The sequence below is a fragment of the Fukomys damarensis genome, unplaced genomic scaffold, assembly GCF_012274545.1.
Source record: "Fukomys damarensis isolate Sample0158 unplaced genomic scaffold, DMR_v1.0_HiC HiC_scaffold_19, whole genome shotgun sequence".
In the NCBI taxonomy this organism is placed as follows: Eukaryota; Metazoa; Chordata; class Mammalia; order Rodentia; family Bathyergidae; genus Fukomys; species Fukomys damarensis.
In genome coordinates, this window is record NW_022900931.1 from 12,047,010 (window position 1) to 12,056,997 (window position 9,988).

The following is a 9,988-nucleotide window of genomic DNA, read 5'->3' on the forward strand; positions in this document are numbered from 1 at the left end:
GAAAATAATGAATCTAAAGAAACTCAGTGAGATGCAAGAGAATGCAGACAAATAACACCAAAAACATGAAAAAAGCAATGCAGAATATGAATGAGAAATTCACCAAAGGATAGAAATCAAAACAGAACCCAATAAAAATCTTGGAACAAAAAACTTCAATCAATGAAATAAAGATTAAATTAGATAGCAAAAAAAGCCACAATTTCTATTTCTCATCTCAGGAATGGGGCATGGGGGAGGCTGTCAAGAAATCTTTAGACGGGATTTTGGTGACAATGGAAAGAACTCATTCCTTCTTAGACTATTTAACTTGAAACATCTGATTGTAAGCTGACTTTCTGTGTAACATGAAATTCATATTTCACTACAAAATAAAATTGACAATAATACTTAGCTTTCACCCATTCCCCCTACCATCTAATTAATGGGCCACACAGGCACATCCATGAAGAGACAGGAAGGGCAGCTGCTGCAACAACTCACAGATGGGGTTCGCAGTGCTAGTAAAAGCCAACTTAAATTTAGACATTGCTGTTAACTTTGAAATTATAGACAAGACTACATTAAAGAACATGTTATAAGAGGCTGATAAAATGTGTTCATCTGTAAGCGTTATAACTAAATGTTTTTTAATGTTCCTACCACAGTTTCAGTAAAATTAAAATAAAATTTCAAAATGCTATCCCTTTTTCCTTAATGGATTTGATGCAAATTATTGGAGAACACATATTCACTTATGTAACATGTTTATTCTTTATGCAGCCTCTTACGTATCTGGGCAATTTAATAAGGTTTAAATTTCTCTAATGATTAGTCTTGAGCCCGACTGTGCAGTGAAGAGACTGTGACATCTGTGTCCTTAATTGGGACCTTAAAATATGAGTAAGAATCACCACACAATCATTTGCTCAGCTGCAGTGAATTATTTTGAGATAATATAAGTAAAAAAGGAATTATAAATGTATTAAGTTGGAAAAAATTTAATTCATGAGCATCGTGCTTTTGGGGTTAGAATAATATAATAATAATGAATGCTCTGTGATGATATGAATTTACTACTGCTCCTAAACCATCCTTCACATATGTTTTGTGTATGGCATATGCATGAACATTACACAGGGTTGTGCCCTCCACTTGATTAAAATGAGGAGTATTTTGGTCTCGCCAGTAAAAGGCAAAAGTAAAATGGGCTTTTTTCCATGTACACATAAAAGTGCAGTCAATCTTTGGCACTTACTGAGCAGGTCTATACCAAGCACCAAACATATTCTAATGATCAAATTTGATCCTCTAAATGCTTTGCAATAGGTATTTATTAGCCAGAGAATTTAAATCCCCAGATTCATCTTTTCTCTTCACTATTTTGCTCAAGAATATTAAGAGTAACCAACAATGTTATATTCCTTCGTTTTCCAAAAATGTTCAAAAACATCCTAAGAGTCACTTAGCTCCTTGCTTTCCTAAGTAGTTGAGAATATCCAATAAAGACATTTTGTATATCTTTATAGAGAGTTCATGGTCTGGACTTTCACTCTAGAAATAAAAAAATAGAAATCAAAAAAAGAACCCAACAGAAATCTTGGAACAAAAAACTTCAATCAATGAAATAAAGATTAAATTAGATAGCAAAAAAAAAGCCACAATTTCTATTTCTCATCTCAGGAATGCTGTCAAGAAATATTGAGATGGGATTTTGGTGACAATGGAAAGAACTCATTCCTTCTTAGACTATTTAACTTGAAACATCTGATTGTAAGCTGACTTTCTGTGTAACATTAAATCCATATTTCACTACAAAATAAAATTGAAAACAGAATCATTCACATCATTAAATCTAATGAAATTATAAAGCTAATTCCAGAAGCCCCAAAACCAATTTGAAAAAATTGTCATCCTTACAAGTGTGTTTCTCTAGAACCACACTTCGTTTCAAAACCTGTATGAGGGTTATCCAGAGAAGCAATCAGCACACACACACACATGTATTCATGAATGTATGTGTATGAGTGTATATGTATGCAGATACATGTACACAAAGAGATTTATTATGAGGAATTGGCTCACATGATTATAAAACCTGAGATGGACCACCATTTACTGTCTACAAGCTGGGGATCCAAGAAAGCAGTGGTAAAATTCCAGTCTGAATCCAAATCTGACAACCAGGGGTGCCAAGAGTACAGCATACATCCAGTAGAAGGAAAGAAGACAGACGTTCCAGCACAAGCAGACAGACAGAAAGCAAAAGGAATTAATTCCTCCTCCCTCCGTCACTTTGTCCATATTCAAGCCCTGAACAGATTGGATGGATGATCCTAACACACTGAGGAGAGCAATCCATTTTACTCAGTCAAATGCTAATCTCATCTAGACACACCCAGAAATAATGTAGGACATGTGCTCTTTGATGCCAGTAAAGTTGACACATAAAATCAGCCATCATAAGCATTATTAACTCACTTACAGAGGGATTTATGGAGGTGAAGTGAGTTAAGCAAATATGTAAGCCTGAATTCCAACCCAAATTTTGGTCCCTGTTCTTCCGAGCACAACGCACAGGATTTTTTAAGGGACCCAAGAAAACGATTCCTATACCTGCACTGTAAAATTCAGCCAGTGTCCTGACTGATTGGTTTGGTTTGGTTTGATTTTCTTTTGTTTTGTTTCAGTGAAAGATGTGAGGGTGACTGAGAGGAGTTCAGCAGATAAACGGCCTTAACAGTCTCAATTCCTCGCTTCCTCTGTGCTTTTGCTGCTTTGCCAGGAAGTGCTCTTCTCCAGCTTCGGACATGTGACCTGCTTTAACTAATGAGATACTAGCAGATGTGAAGCACGTGGTAAATTGAAAAAGTTCTCCTGCTCTTGCACTTCTACTGTTGCTTTGAGAGCATGACTGAGTTAGCAGCTGGAGCACATGGCCTAGACATGATCTGGTGGCCAAGGTGCCTCAGTACACAGTCAGGGGAGCAGACGTGTGAGTGAAACTGCCCAGCAAGCGGTCTCTGTCTCTGACCTGCAGGTTCATTAATGAAGTGAATGACCATTGTTTTAAACCTCTGATTTGGGGGATAGTAGAAGTAGAACTGCTATAGTAGTAGTCTGTTATTATGGCAATTTGTACAGAGACTCTCACAGAGAAGTAACTATGGTTTATCCCAGAGTCAGTGATCAGTTAGTCAGTATGTGGTATGTGAAGGCTGCTGTACCTCTGTGTTCTGTAACAAAATAGCATACAGTGATAGGCTTACACACAGACATTTAGGTTTCACAGTCCTGAAGCTTAGGAAGTCTGAGATCAAGAAGCCAACAGTGGTTCTGGTGAGGTCCCTCCACCTCGTCTTCAGCCAGCTGCTTTCTCGCTGTAGCCTCACATGGTATGGAGAGAAAGAGAACAAGATCTTCAGTCTCCTCTAATAGGGACACTAATGCCCTCATGAGGACCCCACAACCACAACCTGACCTGTAAGTACCTCCCAAAAGCCCCATCAATTCCAAATGCCATCACATTAGGTCTTCACAATATGAAAGGGGTTGGGGAAGAAATTTTCCATAACAGAAGCCTTGAGAGCACAAATTATGTCCTCGGCCAAACTTGGTGACAATCAGAAGTTCTAAGGTGAATCTAAATCAGAATACTAAAAATTCTATGAAACAAATCTACGTAACAATGCCACTTTCCCACTCCTTATACTTCCTGAGTTAAAACAAAACTGAAGGTATGAGGTTAAGTATCCACTGTTCTCACTGAAGTTTAGCTCCTTGGGTTAGATTCCTGTTTCAACCTTTTAAAATGAAAATAAATTACCTCTGCCTCAAAATTATATGTAATTCTTTTTTAAAGCCGTAATTGGATATGGAATTATAAACAGGTCCTCAGAGATAAGACATGGGAACGTCTTCTGTTTGGGTGATAGTTGCTTCCTTTGATGACAATCAAAGAGCATCACGCAGGACATACTTTTCCTTTTTTCTTTTCAATAACAATAAGAATGACTACAAAGTATGTGAAGGGCCTTTTGAAGAAAAGAAAACAAAGCTCTCTGTTTTGATTAACTGCGATTGGAAGACTGCCATAGCTCATGCATGAAGTAGTCGGTATGTGGGATGGAGGGCATAAATAAAGATCAGCAAGCTATATTCTAAAGCAAAAGAATGTGCAGCCTATGGGGAAGACACACATGTAAGCCCCACAAGGTCAAATGCAAGAAGTGTTTCACTGAGTTATAAACTGTGGAGCATATAGAACATCCAACCAAATTATACAGATACTCGGAGGGGGTAGGAAAAGCATTTTAAATTTTTGCATAAATGATCACCTAATTCTCCATTGCATTGTGTATTTTATACTCTCCATGAAAGTAAGACATGAAATATTAATAATAACTTTAAATTACCATGATTTTTCATGTCTCAGTCTCTCAATAAGGGAATCACATATATTTGTGTGTAAGGAATAATTTCCTTTCAAGTTTTTCAGGAGAGGGATAGGCAATCTAAACCCTTCTCCCCCCTAGATAGTACGTGCCTTAAGAGAGAGAGCTTTGGCTTTTATACCATATTTCCAATTTCCAACAGTGCCTAATGGGAACAATATACAAGTTTCTAATGAGATTAATATTATATAGTGGCAGATCGTAATTTATAAATTAGTTATTTTAAAGGTCCTATTTAATGTCTCTGGTTTAAAACTCTGAACACATCTTGCCAAAGAAACATGACTACAGTTGATACTGAGTTTCCTAGGTTAGGCTTTCCCACTATACCTCCAAGAAAAGTACCATTAAAGTAGATGTAGCACACCTGGGGTGGGACAAGGCCCGCCGTGTAACCCACCCACGCAAGCACTAACAACTCTAGTTGCTAGCATGTGGATGGTATGTTTCTCTTCCACTCTCCCCTCCAAGGACTTTGCTTAAGGTAAGGCACTCTTACTAGGCCCCAGGCACATCCATGGCGCAGGAAGATGGCATGGGGGCTGGGCCTCATTCATTTTGTGTGTGGCAATTAACTGACTCTGTCAATTTGAGTAAGAAATGCCCAACTAAATTGGATCGACATAGTTCCGAGGGCAGCTGAGGGGATTTACTGAAGACAGAAGACTCACTGGAGAGTCTTGTTGCCTAAATGGTATAAAAAGGAAACAAAGAAGGAAGGCTCACTTCTATCTCTTCAGAAGAGCTCCAATCTTTGCCTTCACCTTGCCCATCGTCTCCGGTTTCCGCTGTAGTCCCTTTGGCCTCCAGACAGAGACTCACACAGGACACTACGTGAGCTCCAGACCTTTGACTGCATTCTTCAGCTCTCCAGCACACAGACAGCCCTTTTGAACTTTTCCACACCTGACTCTGTGGGTAGCCACTGTAAGCCAACCTTGTAAATTATTATATATCGGTACATCCTTCACTGAGTCTGTTTCTCCAGTGAGCACTGACTGATGCATTCAGTTATTCGCCTAACGAGTATTCTTGAGTACCTAATACATGTTCGTCTCTCTTGTGTTTGGGATAGAATAGTAAATGAAAGAGACATGGTTTCTCATCCAGAAAACTCACATTCTAATGGAGGAGGCTGTTGTTGCTGCTGCTGCTGCTGCTGCTGTTGTTGTTGTTGTTGTTGTTTTGTTGTTGTTGTTGTTGTTGTTGTTGTTGTTGTTGTTGTTGTTGTTCTTCTTCTTCTTCTTCCTTCTTCTTCTTCTTCTTTGAATAGAAAAACTTCAAGTTGTGGTAAGAGCTACAAAGGAATGTAGCAAAAGGCTGGGCCTGTGTTTTAAAGTGACTACTTGAGCTGTAGTGCTCAGGAATGGCCCTTGTGGAGAGGTGCCATTCAAGCTGAGTCCTTCAAAGTTATCTCCCAACTAAGTGTGGCCTGGATGGGGTCTCAGTGGGGCCTAAATGAAGAAATAGAAAATATGCCCTCAATCCACTCAAATCTGCCCCTTGGGGAATCTAGGACATGCTCTGTGACTTTTCCAATCCACCCAATTAAAATGTTCTCAGTCACTCAAATTACTTTTAAATCACACTATACTCTCACCTCAGTAATTAAAATTACTACTCCTACCATTTATTATATACTTATTTTTTGCCACACCCTGGGCTGGATGCTATAGGTACTAACATGAATAAGAAATATTTCTTCACCCAAATTCTTGACAAACAAGTAATATACAGTTGTAACTCATTAACCCTTCTTGGCGAAGTTACTTCACATTTCTGTGCTTGTGAAAAGCTATAAAGAAAATATTTGTAAAGACTTCAGAATATAATAGGCATTTAATAATCAATTTTTTAAAGAAAACTAATCCTGTGTAACTGTCAAACAACTCATAGAAAGACTGGGCTAAAGGAGTAGGAGAAGTGGGAAGGGTAGGGGAAAGGAAAGAAGGGAAAAGAAAAAATATGAGAAAGGGAAAAAATGGAAACAAAGTATTTGTAAATAGGGGAGGTGAAGGGGCTGAAGGGAGGGTGGGGAATGGGGAAAAATAAGAACCAAGATACAACATGTAAAGGTACAAGATCCCAGTGATGAATGTAACTGTACTGTACACCTAAAAAGTACCAATAATCTTACAAAAAAAAAAAAGACTGGGACAAAGACCATCACATATTCATCACCTAATTAAAAAGAATTTAACAACCAGTATGGCTACCTGGTGTGCACAGGGTAAATATTAACCTAATGTCCTGGTGAAAGGATGAGGAATGGAAAGTAAGGCGAAGGGGAAGGGCAAGGCTGGGCTTGTGCTCATCACATATTCCAGGTGTTCTCTCCTCTTCATTTCCCAGCTTCCTAACGGATTTGTGCCACATGACTTCATTCCTAGTAAACTGTAGGAAGGACATGTCACTTCCGGGCCAAGGCAGTTAGGAGACCGTGTGACTACTCCTTCTTCATCTTCCCCTACCATGGAGTCAACTTCACCTGCAGAGACTTCATGTGAACACAGATCCATTACTGTCGTCAGCCACTAGGTCGGGGGATCATATTGTCAGGACCAGCCTAGCTTGGTGTATGTATCTCCTCTAGAGTGTCACTAACTTTTCCCCTTCAGTGGGGTTTCAACAATTGATGTCTCACTTTCTGCTATGATTATCTGTCCTTCTACATGATCCACTCAGCATATAAAACAAAACCCTCTTTGTGGCTGAATAATACTCCATCGTGTGTATGCATCCACATTTTCTTTATCCACTCATCAGTTGACAGGTACCTAGCCTATTTCCATAGCTTAGCTATTGTGACTAACAACACAATAAAGATGGGTATACACCTGTGACTGCAACATGCTGACTTTAATTTATTCATAAATACACAGAAGAGCTCTACAGTAGGATCAAACGGTATCTGTTTTATTTTTTGAGTGACCCCTTATGCTGTTTTCAACAGTGGCTCTACTAGTTTACAGTCTCACCAACAATGTAGAAAGGTTCCTTTTTCCCTTCTTTCCCTGCCATGAAGAAGAATGCACTCAATGTCTTTTATAGAAAAATGGATAGAACAGGAGACCACCACATTAAGCAAATACCATATGTTTGTCTCTTACATATGGAATCTAAAAGAAAAAGGAATGGAACATGAAATTAGAGAACACAGGAGGAGACAATAAGAAAGTAGAAAGGAAACTATTACAGAAGAAGGAAAGGAAGAGGATAATGGAGGTAAATAGATCAACATATCTACACGCATGTACGAGAATGCTAAAGAAAGCTCACAATTCTGTAAAAATAATTTGCAGGAAAACAAACACAACAGGCAGTTTTCTTTCTATGCAAGACCAACATCCGGTACATGCACAATCCATAGAAAACACTCTCATCCTTTTATTGTGACAACTGCTATGCACACCACCACCCTCCCCTGAGCCACCTCTCCTTGCGCTGCCAGCCTAGCCTACAACTCCCATCACAGCCACTGGCCTTTATTTTTCTCCAGCAGAAGGGACACTGGAGCCCCTCACTACCCTCCAGTGTAGAAGAAGCATCCTTACTCCTCTGGGAAGATTGGGCCGGTAAAGGTGGAGAACACCTGGTCCAAAACTCTGCATAGGTGGCTTGGCATCTCATTTTAGAATACAGAGATAACATTTGACTTGTTGCTTTCAAAGCACTTTACTGACCTACTTTTTTAGGTCTCAGCCAAAACAGATTTTCAGAATTCCTTTAATTTCTATAATGGCTGTACTAGTTTGCATTTCCAATATATACAATACTATATGAGTCTTCTATTCTCCACATCGACACCAGTATTTGCCGTCTTTGTCTTTTTGCTAATAGTCAGTCATCTGGGATAAGGTAGAATCATACTGTGGATTTGATTTGCTTTTCCCTGATGATGGGGATGTTGAGCTTTTTATTTTTATTTTTTTCATGTACCATTTGTCAATGTGTATGCCTTCTTTTGAGAAATATATATGCATCCATTTTAATGAGATTATTTGTGGGCTTTTTTGTTTTGCTTTGCTTTTTGTTTGTTTCTTTGCTGTTGGACTGGGCTGAGTTCTTTAGATATTCTGGATATTATTCCCTCATTAGGTACATAGTTTGCAAATATTTTCACTCATTCTGCAGACTATTTCTTCACTCTGTTGAATGTCTCTTTAGCTATATAGAAGAGTTTTAGTTTGATGCAAAAATATACAAAAATGAAGTTTCATCCAAAGATATCCTTGCCCAGTCCAAGGTATAGGTAAAATTATCATGTGCCAATCAAAATTAAAATAGGGCTGAGGTGGGTAGCTCAGTGGCAGAGCACATGCTTAGATATAGGAGGCCCTGGGTTTAATGCCCAGCACCAAAGTAAATAAATAAATAATAAATAAACAAATAAAACTTTGTCTTAAATGAAACGAGTCCTAGTTTATACCCTGATATACTACGGTGGTCTAGAATGACCTTCCCTGGGTTGGCACTAGGTCAAGGTGAAAAAGGAGACCAGAACTGCTAGGAAGAGAGCAGCACCTCTGTCATCTATTCATTCAGTAACATTTACTGAGAAGGATGCTTGGTACAGAAGGACGAATGAAGCCAACAAGGTGCCACAGCTTCCATGTTCCTTGTCAGGAAGTGTGAGCGACGATCCAAAGATAATCAAAAGAGATTGGAGAGACATGGATGATATAAAAAAGCAGAAATGGAGCTACACACCAGAGAATGTCATGAGAAGGGACTAACAGAGAACAGGAGTGTGTTAGGCAAGTTTCCATCGCTATAACAAAATACCTGAGATAATAATTAATATTTATTATTAATAATTATAATATTAATTAATAATAAAAATAATAATCGTATGAATAAAAGGTTTGCTTTGTCTCACAGTTTTCAGTCTGTGGTCAGGCAGAGACATTGGTGTTAGGCCTCTGGTTGAGGTGCTGAGTGGCCATGGCAGCCAGTGTTTTGACAGAACAAACCACTCGCCTTATGGCCGGAAAGCAAAAGAAGAACAGGAAGAAACTGGGGCCCCACACTCACTTCTGGGGTACACTCCTCAATGACCTGAGGATCTCCACAAAGTTTCTCCTCCTAAAGCTTCCACAACTCCCAATATCAGCACCCTGGTGACCCTCATCAGCCTTAGGGGACATTCAAAAGCCAAACTAAACAGGGAGTAGGATGACCTGTCACTGAGTGCATCAGGGTGCTCCAGAAAAACAGACCAAAACAACATGTACATATATTATATAATATACGCACATATATGAGTGTATGTCTATATGTCTGCATAAATACTTCCACAACTCCCAATATCAGCACCCTGGTGACCCTCATCAGCCTTAGGGGACATTCAAAAGCCAAACTAAACAGGGAGTAGGATGACCTGTCACTGAGTGCATCAGGGTGCTCCAGAAAAACAGACCAAAACAACATGTACATATATTATATAATATACGCACATATATGAGTGTATGTCTATATGTCTGCATAAATACACACATATATATATATATATATATATATATATATATATATATATATACATACATATATACACA